Here is a 21,840-nt window from a genome sequence, read left to right on the forward strand (position 1 = left end):
TTTTATACGCCACTTAAGTATAGTATAGGTTAGTAATCCGGGTTGCAGCGGTAGCTAGCAACCTAGTAAGAGACGATCACGTCCAATGTTAATATATAATAAAGAGCGACTTCTTGCCAATACTAAATTTTATACGTCACTTAATTATAGTATAGGTTAGTAATCCGGGTTGCAGCGGTAGCTAGCAACCTAGTAAGAGACGATCACCTCCAATGTCAAGAAATATAAAACCCCCCAACTCCTAAAAACAGAGTCAGATCAAAACAAAAAGTACACCATTAGAACCGCCTTGTCCGAATCCTCTATAAAGGAAACTTACCGCCCTTTGGCTTGAATAACAAAGAAAATATATTGGCTTGAAAATCAAGAAAATTGACTTTTACCACGTTATTCTCCACAAACGGGATATTTTTTCTTTCCGCTTTTTTTTCTGCTCAGCTAGCTGGGCACTGGAAAATCATAGAGAGCTGTATAATAGCTCATTTTAAAGGAAATTGCAACATCTAGTCACTTTTGTATTTAAAAATAAAATACTTTTTAAAGTAGAATCAATTTTGTCAAAAAAATTGCATTTTTGATGTATTTTCATACTGCAGTCTTTTCAAAGATATTTGAATTTTGAAGCAATAAAACAGTCCATGTAATGAACTCTATAGTAATAATAGCTACTTGTCTCAATAGTAACCGAAACTCCTGGAACCAAAATTTTCATTTCTGGCTTAATCGCTAAAATTATTATGTAAACTGCAAAAATATTTATGATGCCTAATCAGTAATAGTAATTTCTTAATTTAAACAATTATAGTAAAGAGCGAACTCAAGCCCAAAGGAAATGAACATTGTTTCTTGTTTAAATTTTAAACTGAAAAGATGGCGTTGCAATATCACTTAAGATCCATGTCACAGCGGTAGCTAGCAACATAACAAGAGAGGATCACATCTAATACTAAGAAATGTAATATTTCCGGGTTGCAAGGTAGCTAGTTACATAAAGGCTCGTTCATCGAATTTAAGCTGAAACTAAGTGAAGGACAATTATGCCTCAATATATTCACAGTGATGTATAAGATTTCCCATTACATCTGTAAACTGTTCCACAGTTGCCGGTCCGTACCTTGGAAGCTTTTCACTAAACATACAACATTTCTTTTGGATATTACTATGAAGTTTTGCGAAAGCATCTCTAGCTTACTTTTCAACAAAATCTATTCTTTCAGAAATAATTTTAATCTTTAATTTTGAATATTTTTTGTAGTCCCTGTAAAACATACGTAAAAATTTTCTCAATTTACAAAGATCAGCCCTGTGCATTCTTTGCAGCTTGTGTAAACTACAAAAATATCCATGGTATCCGAGCAATATTTACAAAAAAAGACGATTATTGAAATAACAAACAATTGCATACATTGGAATTAGCTAGCTACTTGATTGTTTGAGACTCGTCTCTTACTATTTCAAAGAAGAAAAAGCCGTAGGCTTTTTCCTGTGTGTAATCAGTTTATTGTCATAGGCAGCGCGCTAGCACTGCCTGTGTAAAGAACGATGTAGGCACAATATTTTTTTTCTTCTTCAGTCAGGCACTTCGTATCGAAGGAGTTGTCGTATCCGGTTTGCAGCGATTTTACAGTGAAGAACGAACCTTAGCTCATAGTAACAGAAATACGAATATCTAGGTTGAAGCGGTAGCTAACAACCTAGCTACCGGTAGCTAGCAACCTAGCTATTAATTACATAATACGGGTTGCAGCGGTAAAAATACGGGTTGCAGAGGTGGAAACACCAAATTAAAAGATGATCATAAGAAGCACAAACCATTGCTTATATTGGATTTAGTTTTAGAATAGGGATCCGGGTTGCACCGGTAGTCCGGGTTGCAGCGGTAGCTAGCAACCTAGTAAGAGACGATCATCTCCAATGTTAAGAAACATAAAACCCCCCAACTCCTAAAAAAAGAGTCAGATCAAAACAAAAAGTACACCATTAGAACCGCCTTGTCCGAATTCTCTATAAAGGAAACTTACCGCCCTTTGGCTTGAATAACAAAGAAAATATATTGGCTTGAAAATCAAGAAAATAGACTTTTACCACGTTATTCTCCACAAACGGGATATTTTTTTCTTTTTTCTTTTTTCTTTTCCACAGATAGCTTGGCACTGGAACATCGTAGAGGGTTTTTCAATAGCTCATCTTAAAGGAAATTAATTGGGTTAAAAATATATAGTAACTAAAATAAATTATTTCTAAAAGAGAATAAATTTTTCCACCAGAAACTGCATTTTTGATGTCTTTTCACACTGTTATAATAAAGAACGAACTTTAGCCTATACTAACTGAATGGCTTATGATAAATATTATCCAGGTTGCAGCGGTAGCTAGCAACCTAGTAAGCGATGATCACGTCCAATGTTAAGAATCCGGGTAGCATCGGTAACTAGCAACCTGGTAATTTACAGTAAGGACCGAAGTCTATCTCATAGTAACTAATGCAACGGAAAAAAGAAAAGAGGTCTGTGGTATATATGATCCGGGTTGCAGCGGTAGCTAGCAACCTAGTAAGAGACGATCACCTCCAATGTTAAGAAATATAAAACCCCCCAACTCCTAAAAAAAGAGTCAGATCAAAACAAAAAGTACACCATTAGAACCGCCTTGTCCGAATCCTCTATAAAGGAAACTTACCGCCCTTTGGCTTGAATAACAAAGAAAATATATTGGCTTGAAAATCAAGAAAATAGACTTTTACCACGTTATTCTCCACAAACGGGATATGTAATAAAGAATGATCCGGGTTGCAGCGGTAGCTAGCAACCTAGTAAGAGACGATCAGGTCCAATGTTAAGAAATATAAAAACCCCTAACTCCTAAAAACAGAGTCAGATCAAAACAAAAAGTACACCATTAGAACCGCCTTGTCCGAAACCCCTATAAAGGAAACTTACCGCCCTGCGGCTTGAATAACAAAGAAAATATATTGGCTTGATAATCAAGAAAATTGACTTTAACCACGTTATTCTACACAAACGGGATATTTTTTTCTTTCTTTTCCACAGATAGCTTGGCACTGGAACATCGTAGAGAGTTGTTCAATGGCTCATTTTAAAGGAAATCTCTAGATCTAGCGCTATGTGTACTTAATTTTTTTTTAAATCAATTTTTTTTACGAAAAACTTAATTTTTTATATACAATAGTAATCAATGACGTCATAGGCTTTGGATGTAGTTAGTACATAAAGTCTGGATCATCGAATTAAAGCTGAAACTAAGTAAAGAACAATTATGCCTACATATATTCACAGTGATGTATAAAATTTCCCATTACATCTGTAAACTGTTCCACAGTTGCCGGTTCATACCTTGGAAGCTTTTCACTAAACATGCAACATTTCTTTTGGATATTACTATGAAGTTTTGCGAAAGCATCTCTAGCTGACTTTTCAACAAAATCCATTCTTTCAGAGATAATTTTAATCTTTAATTTTGAATATTTTTCGTAATCCCGGTAAAACATTCGTAAAATTTTTCTAAATTTACTAAGATCAGCCAGCATTGTTGCCATGTTTTGGGACTTCTGAATATAATTTTTAATTTTGCCCTTATGCGTTCTTTGCAGCTTGTGTAAACTGCAAAATATCCATGGTATCCGAGCAATAGTTTGAATATTTCAATTCAAGCTAGAAAAATACCTTAAAATGTTAAAATTAGTTTTATTTTTGGTTAGGTTCTAACTACCCGATGTGGAATTTACTATGTATTTTCAGACCAAAAAAATTCAATTTTTTAATATATTTCATTTTTCAGTTTAGAATCGCTAAAGTTATTATGTAAACTGCAATTACAGTAAAGATCGATCTCTCTCCCATAGTAACTGATATGTTATGATATTACTGATACATAGTTACTGATATTAAAAGACGCTCATTGGAATAAAAAGTTATTGCATGCATTGGACTTAGTTAGCTACTTGATCGTTTGAGGTTCGTCTCTTACTATTTCAAAGAAGAAAAAGCCGTAGGCTTTTTCCTGTTTGTAATATTTTATAATAAAGATCGAACTCTTCCCTATACTAACTTGCATACGCAACTTCACTATAGTTAAGATTACAGTATTTATATTTCCGGGTTGCAGCGGTAGCTAGCAACCTAGTAAGAGACGATCACGTCCAATGTTAAGAAATATAAAAACCCATAGTTCCTAAAAAAGGAGTCAGATCAAAACAAAAAGTACACCGTTAGAACTGCCTTGTCCGAAACCCCTGTATAGGAAACTTTCTGTCCCTTGGCTTGAACAACAAGGGAAATATATTGGCTTTAAAATCAAGAAAATTGACTTTAACCACGTTATTCTCCCCAAACGGGATATTTTTTTCTCTTTACAATAAAAAACGATCATTGGAATAACAAACAATTGCATACATTGGAATTAGCTAGCTACTTGATTGCTTGAAACTCGTCTCTTACTATTTTATAATAAAGATCGAACTCTTCCCTATACTAACTTGCATACGCAACTTCACTATAGTTAAGATTACAGTATTTATATTATACATCATGTTAAATTATAAAAGGTTCAAATGTTTGAAGATTATAGAGTTAAAAATTTTTCCACACCAGGAATCGAACCCGAGCCTGTTAAGTGAAAGTTAACTACCCTAGCCACTAGACCATATGGAACCATAAGGAAGTATGATTTAAGAGCCATATGCATATTATTATTTCACCATACCAATAATAATAAGGCCAAAACAAAATCGTCGACTTGCAACCTTACTTTTGACACATTATTTAAATCTTCATCAGGCTTAAAAAATTACAATAAAGAACGACACGTTTCCCGTGTTAACTGTAACATAAATAGGTATTATGTAATTTCCATCAGTATCATGGCTGTAGAGATGGCTGAAACCTAGTAATCCGGGTTGCAGCGGTAGCTAGCAACCTAGTAAGAGACGATCACGTCCAGTTTTAAGAAATATAATAACCCATAACTCCTAAAAAAGGAGTTTAGATCAAAACAAAATGTACAACATTAGAAGCGCCTTGTTTGAAACCCCTGTATAGGAAACTTTCTGTCCCTTGGCTGGAACAGAAAGGGAAATATATTGGCTCTAAAATCAAGAAAAGTGGCAGCACCAACAACATTCTGCCTAAACGGGATATTTTTTTCGTTTTTTTTCTTTCTTTCTTTTCCACAGATATCCGGGTTGCAGCGGTAGCTAGCAACCTAGTAAGAGACGATCACGTCCAATGTTAAGAAATATAAAAACCCCTAACTCCTAAAAAAAAGAGTCAGATCAAAACAAAAAGTACACCATTAGAACCGCCTTGTCCGAATCCCCTATAAAGGAAACTTACCGCCATTTGGCTTGAATAACAAAGAAAATATATTGGCTTGAAAATCAAGAAAATTGACTTTTACCACGTTATTCTACCCCAAACGGGATATTTTTTTCTTTCTTTCTTTTCCACAGATAGCTTGGCACTGGAACATCGTAGAGAGTTGTTCAATGGCTCATTTTAAAGGAAATCTCTAGATCTAGCGCTATTTGTATTTAATTTTTTTTTAATAAATGTTTTTTACGAAAAACTTGATTTTTTATATACAATATTAATCAATGACGTCATAGTCTTTGGATGTAGTTAGTACATAAAGTCTGGATCATCGAATTAAAGCTGAAACTTAGTAAAGAACAATTATGCCTCCATATATTCACAGTGATCTATAATATTTCCCATTACATCTATAAAATGTTCCACAGTTGCCGGTTCATACCTTGGAAGCTTTTCACTAAACATTCAACATTTCTTTTGGATATTACTATGAAGTTTTGCGAAAGCATCTCTAGCTGACTTTTCAACAAAATCCATTCTTTCAGAGATAATTTTAATCTTTAATTTTGAATATTTTTCGTAATCCCGGTAAAAAATTCGTAAAATTTTTCTAAATTTACTAAGATCAGCCAGCATTGTTGCCATGTTTTTGGACTTCTGAATATAATTTTTAATTTTGCCCTTATGCGTTCTTTGCAGCTTGTGTAAACTGCAAAATATCCATGGTATCCCAGCAATAGTTTGAATATTTCAATTCAAGCTAGAAAAATACCTGAAAATGTTAAAATTAGTTTTATTTTTAGTTAGGTTCTAACTACCCGATGTGGAATTTACTATGTATTTTCAGACCAAAAATTCAATTTTTTAATATATTTCATTTTTCAGTTTAGAATCGCTAAAGTTATTATGTAAACTGCAAAAATATTTATGATATATGAGCAATAATTTTAATCTTTTAATTCAAACTAACAAAATACCTGAAAATTTAAAAATTAGTTCTATTTTTTGTTAGGTTATGGGTACATGATACGAGTCTTAAAAAGTTTCAATTAGACAAGAATATTATTTCTTGTTTTGTAATAAGATGCCTTCTAATATAGTTATAAGTAATTTAAAAAAACATTACTATACAAAAAACAGAGACAACATCTTGAAAAGAGAAAAGCAAAGGTATTCAACCGACAAGGCGTATCGAGATGCGAAAATTGAGAGAGCCAAACAAAACAGCAAGGAGTGTTATGTTAATGATGAGGATTATAGACATGCAAAAATTGAGACAGCCAAACAAAAGAGCAAGGAACGGTATGATAACGATAAAGATTACCGAAACAAACATAAGAAAAAAGTTGCTACCAGAATAATGGGTAGATACTGGGGTGATTTTTCCGGGTTGCAGCGGTAGCTAGCAACCTAGTAAGAGACGATCACGTCCAATGTTAAGAAATATAAAAACCCATAGTTCTTAAAAAAAGAGTCAGATCAAAACAAAAAGTACACCATTAGAACCGCCTTGTCCGAAACCCCTGCATAGTAAAATTTCTGTCCCTTGGCTTGAACAGCAAGGGAAATATATTGGCTTGAAAATCAAGAAAAGTGGCAGCTACTACAACATTCTGCCTAAACGGGATATTTTTTTCTTTTTTTTTTTTTTCTTTTTTTGTATCCAGAGATAGCTTGGCACTGGAACATCGTAGAGGGTTGTTCAATAGCTCATTTTAAAGGAAATTAATTGTGATAAAAATCTATAGTAACTAAAATAAATTATTTCTAAAAGAGAATAAATTTTTCCACCAAAAACTGCATTTTGATGTCTTTTCACACTGCAGTCTTTCAAACATAATCGTATACCAGCGGTAAGAATTGAACCCACGCCTCTGAAGAGACTGGTGGCTAACACCAGTGCCTTGGACCACTCGGCCAGGCTGCCTCTCATAAATAAATATATATGTGAATTTGGGTTGCAGCAGTAGCTAGCAACCTAGTAATAGACGATCAGTCCAATGCTAAGAAATATAAAAACCCAAAACTCCTAAAAATAGAGTCAGATCAAAACAAAAGTACATCATTAGAAATACCTTGTCTAAAACCCTACTAGATAAATAATGAACGTCATCATAGTTTTATATTAGAGCTATGACGTGAATAGAGTGACGTCATAATTAGCATATCCGGGTTGCAGCGGTAGCTAGCAACCTAGTAAGAGACGATCACGTCCAATGTTAAGAAATATAAAAACCCATAGTTCTTAAAAAAAGAGTCAGATCAAAACAAAAAGTACACCATTAGAACTGCCTTGTCCGAAACCCCTGCATTGTAAAATTTCTGTCCCTTGGCTTGAAAAGCAAGGGAAATATATTGGCTTGAAAATCAAGAAAAGTGGCAGCTACTACAACATTTTGCCTAAACGGGATATTTTTTCTTTTTTTCTTTTCTTTTTTCTTTTGTATCCAGAGATAGCTTGGCACTGGAACATCGTAGAGGGTTGTTCAATAGCTCATTTTAAAGGAAATTAATTGGGTTAAAAATCTATAGTAACTAAAATAAATTATTTCTAAAAGAGAATAAATTTTTCCACCAAAAACTGCATTTTGATGTCTTTTCACACTGCAGTCTTTCAAACATAATCGTATACCAGCGGTAAGAATTGAACCCACGCCTCTGAAGAGACTGGTGGCTAACACCAGTGCCTTGGACCACTCGGCCAGGCTGCCTCTCATAAATAAATATATATGTGAATTTGGGTTGCAGCAGTTTATAATAAAGATCGAACTCTTCCCTATACTAACTTGCATACGCAACTTCACTATAGTCCGGGTTGCAGCGGTAGCTAGCAACCTAGTAAGAGACGATCACGTCCAATGTTAAGAAATATAAAAATTACAATAAAGAACGAACTCTTGCCTATACAAACTTGTATAGTGGGACATAAGGATTGATCATAAATGGTGTTAGTCAAGAGGATCTTATCCGGGTTGCAGCGGTAGTATAATAAAGATCGAATTCTTCCCTATACTAACTTGCATAGGCAACTTCACTATAGTTAAGATTACAGTATTTATAAGAGTTAAAAATTTTCCCACACCGGGAATCGAACCCGGGCCTGTTAAGTGAAAGTTAACTATCCTAGACACTAGACCATATGGGACCATAAAGAAGTCTGATTTAAGAACCATATACATATTATTATTTCACCATACCAATTATAATAAGGCCAAAACATCCGGGTTGCAGCGGTAGCTAGCAATCTAGTAAGAGACGATCATGTCCAATGTTAAGAAATATAAAAACCCATAGTTCCTAAAAAAGGAGTCAGAACAAAACAAAAAGTACACCATTAGAACCGCCTTGTCCGAAACCCCTGTATAGGAAACTTTCTGTCCCTTGGCTTGAACAGCAAGGGAAATATATTGGCTTGAAAATCAAGAAAAGTGGCAGCTACTACAACATTCTTCCTAAACGGGATATTTTTTCTTTTTTTCTTTGTTTCCAGAGATAGCTTGGCACTGGAACATCGTAGAGGGTTGTTCAATAGCTCATTTTAAAGGATATTAATTGGGTTAAAAACCTTTTGTAACTATTTACAGTAAAGAATCCGGGTTGCAGTGGTTTATAATAAAGAACGAACTCTTTCCTATACTAAATAAGCCACTATTTTTATTAAGGTTATATGACTTTTAGGGGTTGTTTCCCCCTTTTTTCAGTGATGGTATAATAAAGAACGACCTCTTGCCTACACTAAATTTATAGACCTATAGTAAAGAACGAACTTCAGTCCATAGTAACTAAAACAAGATTATAATTAGCTTTGGTATAAAATACTGTCAGCGGTGGGATTCGATCCCATGCCTCCGAATTGAAGAATGGCTAACACCAGCACCTTAAACCGCTCGACCACGCTGCCTCACATAACTATGCCGTTATAATGCCATTATAAACACCATAATACTCTAAATTAAAACTCTAAACTAAAACTTAAACTCTTCGATGTGTTTTGCTATCATGCCACCTTTCTATGAAGCTGTTATTACAGTAAAGAACGATCTCTCGTCCATATTATAATAAAGAACGACCTCTTGCCTATACTAAATTTTATAGGCCACTTAACTATAGTATAGGCTAGTACAGTTATTATATTTAAGGTCAATATATTAAAATTTTCCACTAAAAGACGGTCATTGGAATAAAAACCCAATACATACATTTGATTTAGTTAGCTACTTGATTGTTTGAGGCTAGTCTCTTACTATTTCAAAGAAGAAAAAGCCGTAGGCTTTTTCCTGTTTGTAATCAATTAGAACCTTTAATTACAGTAAAGAACGATCTCTCGCCCATATATGGGTTGCAGCGGTATCTAGCAACCTAGTAAGAGACGATCACCTCCAATGTTAAGAAATATAAAACCCCCGACTCCTAAAAAAAGAGTCAGATCAAAACAAAAAGTACACCTATAGAACCGCCTTGTCCGAAACCTCTATAAAGGAAACTTACCGCCCTTTGGCTTGAATAACATTACAGTAAAGAACGATCTCTCGCCCATATCAGGGTTGCAGCGGTAGCTAGCAACCTAGTAAGAGACGATCACCTCCAATATTAAGAAATATAAAACCCCCAGCTCCTAAAAAAAGAGGCATTTACATTAAAAGACGATCACTGAAATAACAAACCATTCCATACATTGGACTTAGTTAGCTACTTGATTGTTTGAGTTTCGTCTCTTACTATTTAAAAGAAGAAAAAGCCGTAGGCTTTTTCCTGTTTGTATTTATAGTTAAAAAACGAACTCAAGTCCAAAGAAACTGAACACTGTGGTTCATTCATATTATCTTCATTATTTTTTATAATAAAGATCGAACTCTTCCCTATACTAACTTGCATACGCAACTTCACTATAGTTAAGATTACAGTATTTATATTTTCCGGGTTGCAGCGGTAGCTAGCAACCTAGTAAGAGACGATCACGTCCAATGTTAAGAAATATAAAAACCCTAACTCCTAGAAAATAGTCAGATCAAAACAAAAAGTACACCATTAGAACCGCCTTGTCCGAAACCCCTATAAAGAAAACTTACCACACTTTGGCTTGAATAACAAAGAAAATATATTGGCTTGAAAATCAAGAAAATTGACTTTAACCACGTTATTCTGCACAAACGGGATATTTTTTTCTTTCTTTTGTTTCCAGAGATAGCTTGGCACTGGAACATCGTAGAGAGTTGTTCAATGGCTCATTTTAAAGGAAATCTCTAGATCTAGCGCTTTTTGCACTTAATTTTTTTATTAATTATTTTTCACGAAAAACTTAATTTTGTATGTACAATATTGATCAATGACGTCATAGTCGTTGGATGTAGTACATAAAGGCTCGATCATCGAATTTAAGCTGAAACTAAGTAAAGGACAATTATGCCTCCATATATTCACAGTGATGTATAAGATTTCCCATTACATCTGTAAACTGTTCCACAGTTGCCGGTCCATACCTTGGAAGCTTTTCACTAAACATGCAACATTTCTTTTGGATATTACTATGAAGTTTTGCGAAAGCATCTCTAGCTGACTTTTCAACAAAATCTATTCTTTCAGAGATAATTTTAATCTTTAATTTTTAATATTTTTCGTAATCCCGGTAAAACATTCGTAAAATTTTTCTCAGTTTACAAAGATCAGCCTGTGCGTTCTTTGCAGCTTGTGTAAACTGCAAAAATATCCATGGTATCCGAGCAATAGTTTGAATATTTCAGTACAAGCTGGAAAAATACCTTAAAATGTTAAAATTAGTTTTATTTTTGGTTAGGTTCTAACTACCCGATGTGGGATTGACTATGTATTTTCAGACCAAAAAATTACATTTTTTAATATATATTTTATTTTTCAGTTTAGAATCGCTAAAGTTATTATGTAAACTGCAAAAATATTTATGATATCTGAGCAATAATTTTAATCTTTTCATTCAAACTAACAAAATACCTGAAAATTTAAAAATTAGTTTTATTTTTTGTTAGGTTATGGATACTTGATACGAATTATAAGAAGTGTTAATTAGATGAAAATATTATTTCTTGTTTTGTAATAAGATGCCTTCTAAGCGAGTTATTATACGTAATTTAAAAAAAAAACAGTACTATACAAAAAAACAGTGACAACATCTTGGAAAGAAAAAAGCAAAGGTATTCAACTGACATGGAGTATCGAGAAGTAATAATTGAGAGAGCAAAACAAAACAGCAAGATGTGTTATCACAATGATGAAGATTATAGACATGCGAAAATTGAGACAGCCAAAAAAAGAGTAATGAACGGTATGATAATGATGAAGATTACCGAAACAAACATAAGAAAAAAGTTGCTACCAGAATAATGGGTAGATACTGGGGTGACAAAAGCTATAATGAAAAAATTAAATTCTCTGCGAGGTTGTACCGAAGAACGCATAAGGACAAAGGGAAAAATTACATTCAGAGATACAAGAAGATGGCAAAAATGCAGGCTGATCTTTGTAAATTTTGAAACATTTTACGCATGTTTTATCGGGATCACGAAAAGTATTCAAAATTACAGATTAAAATTCTCTTTGAAAGAGCGGATGCTGTTGAAAAGTCGGCTAGAAATTCTTTGGCAAAGCTTCATAGTATCCGGGTTGCAGCGGTAGCTAGCAACCTAGTAAGAGACGATCACGTCCAATGTTAAGAAATATAAAAACCCCTAACTCCTAGAAAAATTGTCAGATCAAAACAAAAAGTACACCATTAGAACCGCCTTGTCCGAAACCCTTATAAAGGAAACTTACCGCCCTTTGGCTTGAATAACAAAGAAACTATATTGGCTTGAAAATCAAGAAAATTGACTTTAACCACGTTATTCTGCACAAACAGGATATTTTTTTCTTTCTTTTGTTTCCAGAGATAGCTTGGCACTGGAACATCGTAGAGAGTTGTTCAATGGCTCATTTTAAAGGAAATCTCTAGATCTAGCGCCTTTTGCACTTAATTTTTTTATTAATTATTTTTCACGAAAAGCTTAATTTTGTATATACAATATTGATCAATGACGTCATAGTCGTTGGATGTAGTACATAAAGGCTCGATCATCGAATTTAAGCTGAAACTAAGTAAAGGACAATTATGCCTCCATATATTCACAGTGATGTATAAGATTTCCCCATTACATCTGTTTATCTGTTCCACAGTTGCCAGTCCATACCTTGGAAGCTTTTCACTAAACATGCAACATTTCTTTTGGATATTACTATGAAGTTTTGCGAAAGCATCTCTAGCTGACTTTTCAACAAAATCTATTCTTTCAGAGATAATTTTAATCTTTAATTTTGAATATTTTTCCTAATCCCGGTAAAACAATCGTAAAATTTTTCTCAGTTTACAAAGATCAGCCTGTGCGTTCTTTGCAGCTTGTGTAAACTGCAAAAATATCCATGGTATCCGAGCAATAGTTTGAATATTTCAATACAAGCTGGAAAAATACCTTAAAATGTTAAAATTAGTTTAATTTTTGTTAGGTTCTAACTACCCGATGTGGGATTGACTATGTATTTTCAGACCAAAAACTTACATTTTTTAATATATATTTTATTTTTCAGTTTTCCGGGTTGCAGCGGTAGCTAGCAACCTAGTAAGAGACGATCACGTCCAATGTTAAGAAATATAAAAACCCATAGTTCTTAAAAAAAGAGTCAGATCAAAACAAAAAGTACACCATTAGAACCGCCTTGTCCGAAACCCCTGCATAGTAAAATTTATGTCCCTTGGCTTGAACAGCAAGGGAAATATATTGGCTTGAAAATCAAGAAAAGTGGCAGCTACTACAACATTCTGCCTAAACGGGATATTTTTTTCTTTTTTTCTTTTTTTGTATCCAGAGATAGCTTGGCACTGGAACATCGTGGAGGGTTGTTCAATAGCTCATTTTAAAGGAAATTAATTGGGTTAAAAATCTATAGTAACTAAAATAAATTATTTCTAAAAGAGAATAAATTTTTCCACCAAAAACTGCATTTTGATGTCTTTTCACACTGCAGTCTTTCAAACATAATCGTATACCAGCGGTAAGAATTGAACCCACGCCTCTGAAGAGACTGGTGGCTAACACCAGTGCCTTGGACCACTCGGCCAGGCTGCCTCTCATAAATAAATATATATGTGAATTTGGGTTGCAGCAGTAGCTAGCAACCTAGTAATAGACGATCAGTCCAATGCTAAGAAATATAAAAACCCAAAACTCCTAAAAATAGAGTCAGATCAAAACAAAAGTACATCATTAGAAATACCTTGTCTGAAACCCTACTAGATAAATAATGAACGTCATCATAGTTTTATATTAGAGTTATGACGTGAATAGAGTGTTATAATAAAGAACGATCTCTTGCCTATACTAAATTTTATACGCCACTTAATTATAGTATAGGTTAGTACTTCAACAGATAGCATGGCACTGGAACATCGTAGAGAGTTGTTCAATGGCTCATTTTAAAGGAAATTAATGGGGTTAAAAACCTTTTGTAATTAAAACAAATTATTTTTATTACATTAAGAAATTTTAATCATGTTCCTTAAGAAATCATCATAAGTAAAAATTTCCCAAACAGAAATTGAACTCAAGCCTACTGGGTGAGAGCTATCCCAACCTCTAGACCATATAGGATATATTAAAATATCCGATTAATGAAGTTTATGTTAAAGAACATTACAGTAAAGAACGATCTCTTGCCCATAGTAAATGATATATGGTGGTTCCAGGGATAGCTGCAAGCTATCCAGATTGCAGCGATAACCGGGTTGCAGCGGCAGCTGTAACCTGAGTCTCTTTCCTAGTTTATGACTCAAACAAGTTTATACAATAAAGAACGACACCTTGCCCATGTTAACTTAAACATAAATAGGGATTATGTAATTTCCAATAGTATCATGGCTGTAGAGATGGCTGAAACCTAGTTACAATAAAAAACGATCATTGGAATAATTATAATAAAGATCGAACTCTTCCCTATACTAACTTGCATACGCAACTTCACTATAGTTAAGATTACTACTTAAGAACGACAAAGATGTAAATGTTCTCATTCTTGATTAGACTCTTACTAGGTTGCTAGCTACCGCTGCAACCCGGATAATGGTTAGATCGAAGCAAGCTATACGCAAGTTGAAAAAACAGTACTACACAAACAACAGAGATAGTATCTGGAAAATAAAAAAGCAAAGGTATTCAACCGACCAGGTGTATCGAGAAGTAATCAAACAAAACAGCAAGATGTGTTATCTTAATGATGAAGATTATAGACATGCAAAAATTGAGACAGCCAAACAAAAGTTCAAGGAGAGTTATCACATTGTATACTAATAACCATATATGACTTAATTAGCGAATTGACATAAAAATTGAAAAAATTAATTTTTATTTTATTTTCGTTTTTAGTTCAAATAATAAAGAGCGACCTCTTGCCTATACTAAATTTTATACGCCACTTAATTATAGTATAGGTTAGTAATTACACAGATAGCTTGGCACTGGAACATCGTAGAGAGTTGTTCAATGGCTCATTTTAAAGGAAATTAATGAGGTTGAAAATTTTTTGTAACTAAAACAAATTATCTTAAAAATAGAATCGGTTTTTTACGAAAATGGGAAATATATTGGCTTGAATTATAATAAAGAACGACATCTACCCAATGTTAGCTGGAAAATTACATTAAAAGACGATCATTGGAATAACACTGCATACATTAGACTTAGTTAGCTACTTGATTGCTTGAGGTTCGTCTCTTACTATTTCAAAGAAGAAAAAGCCGTAGGCTTTTCCTGTTTGTAATGATATAGCATAAAACGAAACCCAAGTTGTAACTGACGTCATCCTGGTTGTTATAGTAAAGAATGAACTCTTTCCCTTATTTACCTATGTCTTGTCAAATTAGCTAATTAATTTCACCTGAATTTGTTTTAAAAATTATTCCACATCGGGATTCGTACCCAAGCGAATTACTTGAAAACCAACTATCCTAAACCACTAGACCATATGAGATATGTATAAAAAGCTAATTAATTGTTTTATGATATCTTATAGCATAAATTTCATTGGATATAGCTGAAACCTAGTAAAGAACAAACTACGGCACATAGAAACTAAAACTTCTATAATATAGAATGAACTCTTGGCTATACTAGATTAGATACTCAACTAAAAAGTTCAGCTTCAGTTCTGATTTTTCTCAAAGACATAAAAAATTTAAAGTACTGTTCCAAATTTTTCATAGAAGATAGAAAAAGTTATACATTGATTGTAAAAAGTTAGCTCAATTCGGAATTACCAAAGAACTTACAGATAAATTCTATTTTTCAAGAAATAAAAAGGTTCCACTTCAGTTCTTAATTTCTCAAATGACATAAAAATTTAAAGCTCTGTTCTAAATTTTTCCGTGGAAGATAGGAAAAGTTATACTATGATTGTGTATATCTTCCATAAAGATAAAAAGTTTCACTCTAATTCTAAATTTTTATAATTTCACTTCAGATTTTTCTCAAAGAGATGAAGAAATTTAAAGTTCGGTTCTAAATCGATAGTAATTATAATAAAGATCGAACTCTTCCCTATACTAACTTGCATACGCAACTTCACTATAGTTAAGATTACAGTATTTATATTATACATCATTATCCGGGTTGCAGCGGTAGCTAGCAACCTAGTAAAGACGATCACGTCCAATGTTAAGAAATATAAAAACCCATAGTTCCTAACAAAGGAGTCAGATCAAAACAAAAAGTACACCATTAGAACCGCCTTGTCCGAAACCCCTGTATAGGAAACTTTCTGTCCCTTGGCTTGAACAGCAAGGGAAATATATTGTCTTGAAAATCAAGAAAATTGACTTTAACCACGTTATTCTCCCCAAACGGGATATTTTTTTCTCTTTTCTTTTTTTTTCTTTTCCACAGATAGCTTGGCACTGGAACATCGTAGAGGGTTGTTCAATAGCTCATTTTAAAGGAAATTAATTGGGTTAAAAATCTATAGTAACTAAAATAAATTATTTCTAAAAGAGAATAAATTTTTCCACCAAAAACTGCATTTTTGATGTTTACGGTAAAGACCGATCTGTAGCCCGTAGTAACTGAAGATCCGGGTTGCACCGTATTATTATAGAAAAAATGAACTCTAACTTATACTTAATGAATTAAATAGAGTATAATAAAGAACGACCCCTTGCCTATACTAAATTTTATAGCCCACTCAACAATAGTATAGGTTAGTAAAGTTACATAAGGGACCGATATAGTTCATCATTATATTTTACATTAAAATACGATCATTGCAAATATAATAAAGATCAAACTCTTCCCTATACTAACTTGCATACGCAACTTGACTATAGTTAAGATTACAGTATTTATATTTTCCGGGTTGCAGCAGTAGCTAGCAACCTAGTAAGAGACGATCACGTCCAATGTTAAGAAATATAAAAACCCATAGTTCCTAACAAAGGAGTCAGATCAAAACAAAAAGTACACCATTGGAACCGCCTTGTCCGAAACCCCTGTATAGGAAACTTTCTGTCCCTTGGCTTGAACAGCAAGGGAAATATATTGGCTTGAAAATCAAGAAAATTGACTTTAACCACGTTATTCTCCCCAAACGGAATATTTTTTCTTTTTTTTCTTTTTTTTCTTTTCCACAGATAGCTTGGCACTGGAACATCGTAGAGGGTTGTTCAATAGTTCATTTTAAAGGAAATTAATTGGATTAAAAATCTATAGTAATTAAAATAAATTATTTCTAAAAGAGAATAAATTTTTCCACCAAAAACTGCATTTTTGATGTCTTTTCACACTGCAGTCTTTCAAACATAATCGTATACCAGCGGTAAGATTTGAACCCACGCCTCCGAAGAGACTGGTGGCTAACACCAGTGTCTTGGACCACTCAGCCAGGCTGCCTCTCATAAATAAATATATATGTGAATTTGGGTTGCAGCAGTAGCTAGCAACCTAGTAAGAGACAATCAGTCCCATGCTAAGAAATATAACAAAACTCCTAAAAATAGAGTAAGATCAAAACGAAAGTACATCATTGAAACTACCTTGTCTGAAACCCTACTAGATAAATAATGAATGTCGTCATAGCTTTATATTAGATTAGAGCTATGACGTGAATAGAAAAAACACGAAATTATATTGTTGTTTCTGAAGACGTCATGAAATAATATCATTGCGCTATGACGTCAATAAAATCATTACGCTGTGACGTCATAATTACTACTTAAGAACAACAAAGATGTAAATTTTCTCAGTCTTGATTAGAATAATGGTTAGATAGAAGCAAGCTATACGCAATTTGAAAAAATAGTACTACACAAACAACAGAGATAGTATCTTGAAAAGAGAAAAGCAAAAATATTCAACCGACCAGGCGCATCGAGAAGTATACATTAAAGAACGAACTTTAGTCCATAGTTTATATTAAAGGACGATCATTAGAAAAGCACACCCTTGCATATATTGGACTGAGTTAGTTTTTCAGTTTAGAATCGCTAAAGTTATTATGTAAACTGCAAAAATATTTATGATATCTGAGCAATAATTTTAATCTTTTCATTCAAACTAACAAAATACCTTAAAATTTAAAAATTAGTTTTACTTTTTGTTAGGTTATGGATACTCGATACGAGTCATAAGAAGTGTTAATTAGATGATCCGGGTTGCAGCGGTAGCTAGCAACCTAGTAAGAGACGATCACGTCCAATGTTAAGAAATATAAAAACCCATAACTCCTAAGAAAAGAGTCAGATCAAAACAAAAAGTACACCATTAGAATCGCCTTGTCCAGAAATTCCTATAAGGGAAACTTACCATCCTTTGGCTTGAATAACAAAGAAAATATATTGGCTTGAAAATCAAGAAAATTGACTTTTACCACGTTATTCTCCACAAAGGGGTTATTTTTTTCTTTTTTTCTTTTTTTCTTTCTTTTCCACAGATAGCTTGGCACTGGAACATCGTAGAGAGTTGTTCAATGGCTCATTTTAAAGAAAATTAATGGAGTTAAAAACTTTTTGTACTTAAAACAATGTATTTTTAAAATTTAATCAGTTTTTTACGAAAAATTACATATTTAATATTAAAGATTGATCAATGACGTCATAATAGTATACCAGTGGTAGGATTTGAACCCACACCTCTGAAGAGACTGGTGACTAACACCAGCGCCTTGGACCACTCGGCCAACAAAAATATCCCACAAACAGGATATTTTTTTCTTTCTTTCTTCTTCTTCTTCTTCTTTTCCACAGATAGCTTGGCACTGGGACATTGTAGAGAGTTGTTCAATGGCTCATTTTAAAGGAAATCTCTAGATCTAGTGCCATTTATACTTAATTTTTTTTAATTAATTATTTTTTACGGAAAACTTAATTTCTTATCCGGGTTGCAGCGGTAGCTAGCAACCTAGTAAGAGACGATCACGTCCAATGTTAAGAAATATAAAAAACCATAGTTTCTAACAAAGGAGTCAGATCAAAACAAAAAGTACACTATTAGAACCGCCTTGTCCGAAACCCCTGTATGGGAAACTTTCAGTCCCTTGGCTTGAACAACAAGGGAAATATATTGGATTGAAAATCAAGTAAAGTGGCAGCTACTACAATATTCTGCCTAAACGGAATATTTTTTACATTAAAGACCGATCTCTCGCCCATATTAACTGAGATATGGTGGTTCCAGGGGTAGCTGCAATTTTACAGTAAATTTATAATATAGAACGACCTCTTGCCTATATTAAACTTTATAGGCCACTTAACTGTAGTATAGGTTAGTAAAGTCCAGGTTGCAGCGGTAGCTAGTACCATCATCTGGGTTGCAGCGGTAGCTAGTATAATATAGAACGACCTATTGCCTATATTAAACTTTAGAGGCCACTTAACTGTAGTATAGGTTAGTAAAATTTACATTAAAGAACGAACTTTAGTCCATAGTCCGGGTTGCAGCGGTAGCTAGCAACCTAGTAAGAGACGATCACGTCCAATGTTAAGAAATATAAAAACCCATAGTTCCTAAAAGAGGAGTCAGATCAAAACAAAAAGTACACCATTAGAACCGCCTTGTCCGAAACCCCTTTATAGGAAACTTTCTGTCCCTTGGCTTGAACAGCAAGGGAAATATACTGGCTTGATTACATTAAAGAGCGAACTTTAGTCCATAGTAACTGATCCAACAGTTCGTGGTAACGAACTGAATAGTAAGAGTGACTCGTCTTAATAGTAACCGAAATTCTAAAAAACGGTATTTCGATATCAATAGATGCATCAAAAGAATCGAATTTTTATGCTGATTTTAAATATATGGGTTTCATCAAGTTTAATGTAACCCATCAAAAGTCACGAGCCTGAGAAAACTCGCCTTATTTTGAAAAAAAGGAAAAAAAACCCTAAAAGTGATAGAATCTTAATGAAAATCACATCATCAGATTCAGCGTATGAGAGAATCTTACTGTAGAGTTTTTAAAAAGTCCTATCTGCAAATATGTGGAATTTGGTATTTTTTGCCAGAATTATATTAAAAAACGATAGGATAAAATTGAAATTTTGTTAGTATCATCGGTATCATGGTTTTATTGATACCCGAATTACAGAGTAAAAGAAATCGGCCTTAAACCACCAACCTTTTGGTTAATTACATTAAAAGACGATCACTGAAATAACAAACCATTCCATCCATTGGACTTAGTTAGCTACTTGATTGTTTGAGTTTCGTCTCTTACTATTTAAAATTTATAATAAAGAAGGACCTCTTGCTTATACTAAATTTTATACGCCAGTTAATTATAGTATCCGGGTTGCAGCGGTAGCTAGCAATCCGGGTTGCAGCGGTAGCTAGCAACCTAGTAAGAGTCCGGGTTGCAGCGGTAGCTAGCAACCTCCGGGTTGCAGCGGTAGCTAGCAACCTAGTAAGAGACGATCACGTCCAATGTTAAGAAATATAAAAGCCCATAGTTCCTAACAAAGGAGTCAGATCAAAACAAAAAGTACACCATTAGAACCGCCTTGTCTGAAACCCCTGTATAGGAAACTTTCTGTCCCTTGGCTTGAACAGCAAGGGAAATATATTGTCTTGAAAATCAAGAAAATTGACTTGAACCACGTTATTCTCCACAAACGGGATATTTTTTTCTTTTTTCTTTTTTTCTTTTTTTGTATCCAGAGATAGCTTGGCACTGGAACATCGTAGAGGGTTGTTCAATAGCTCATTTTAAAGGAAATTAATTGGATTAAAAATCTATAGTAACTAAAATTAATTATTTCTAAAAGAGAATAAATTTTTCCACCAAAAACTGCATTTTTGATGTCTTTTCACACTGCAGTCTTTCAAACATAATCGTATACCAGCGGTAAGATTTGAACCCACGCCTCCGAAGAGACTGGTGGGTAACACGAGTGCCTTGGACCACTCCAAAAACTGCATTTTGATGTCTTTTCACACTGCAGTCTTTCAAACATAATCGTATACCAGCGGTAAGAATTGAACCCACGCCTCTGAAGAGACTGGTGGCTAACACCAGTGCCTTGGACCACTCGGCCAGGCTGCCTCTCATAAATAAATATATATGTGAATTTGGGTTGCAGCAGTAGCTAGCAACCTAGTAATAGACGATCAGTCCAATGCTAAGAAATATAAAAACCCAAAACTCCTAAAAATAGAGTCAGATCAAAACAAAAGTACATCATTAGAAATACCTTGTCTGAAACCCTACTAGATAAATAATGAACGTCATCATAGTTTTATATTAGAGCTATGACGTGAATAGAGTGACGTCATAATTAGTATATAAGGAAAGTCAAAACTGAAAATTCTCTCATTCTTGATTAGAATAATGGTTAGATCAAAGCAGGCTATACGCAAGTTGAAGAAAGAGTACTACACAAACAACAGAGATAGTAACTTGAAAAGAAAAAATCAAAGGTATTCAACCGACCAGGTGTATAGAAAAGTAATAATTGAGAGAGCAAAACAAAGGTATTCAACCGACCAGGCGTATCGCGAAGTAATAATTGAGAGAGCAAAAGAAAACAGCAAGATGTGTTATCACAATGATGAAGATTATAGACATGCAAAAATTGAGACAGCCAAACAAAAAGTTTTCCAGTTTAATTATTTTTCTTTCTTTTCCACAGATAGCTTGGCACTGGAACACGTAGAGAGTTTTTCAATAGCTCATTTTAAAGGAAATTAATTCGGTTAAAAATCATTAGTAACTAAAATAAATTTTACAGTAAAGAACGGACTTTCAACCCCTAGTAACTAAAATAAATTATAATTTCATGTTATTACAATAAAGAACGACACCTAGCCCATGTTAACTGAAACATAAATAGGGATTACGTAATTTTCATTTAAAATAAAGAACAACCTCTTGCCTATACTAAAGTTTATACGCCACTTAATTATAGTATAGGTTAGTCATTCATCAGATAGCTTGGCACTGGAACACAGTAGAGAGTTGTTCAATGGCTCATTTT

Source organism: Artemia sp. Qi Xiang Cuo, chromosome 9 (assembly GCF_049724085.1).
Source record: "Artemia sp. Qi Xiang Cuo chromosome 9, ASM4972408v1, whole genome shotgun sequence".
Classification (NCBI taxonomy): domain Eukaryota; kingdom Metazoa; phylum Arthropoda; class Branchiopoda; order Anostraca; family Artemiidae; genus Artemia; species Artemia sp. Qi Xiang Cuo.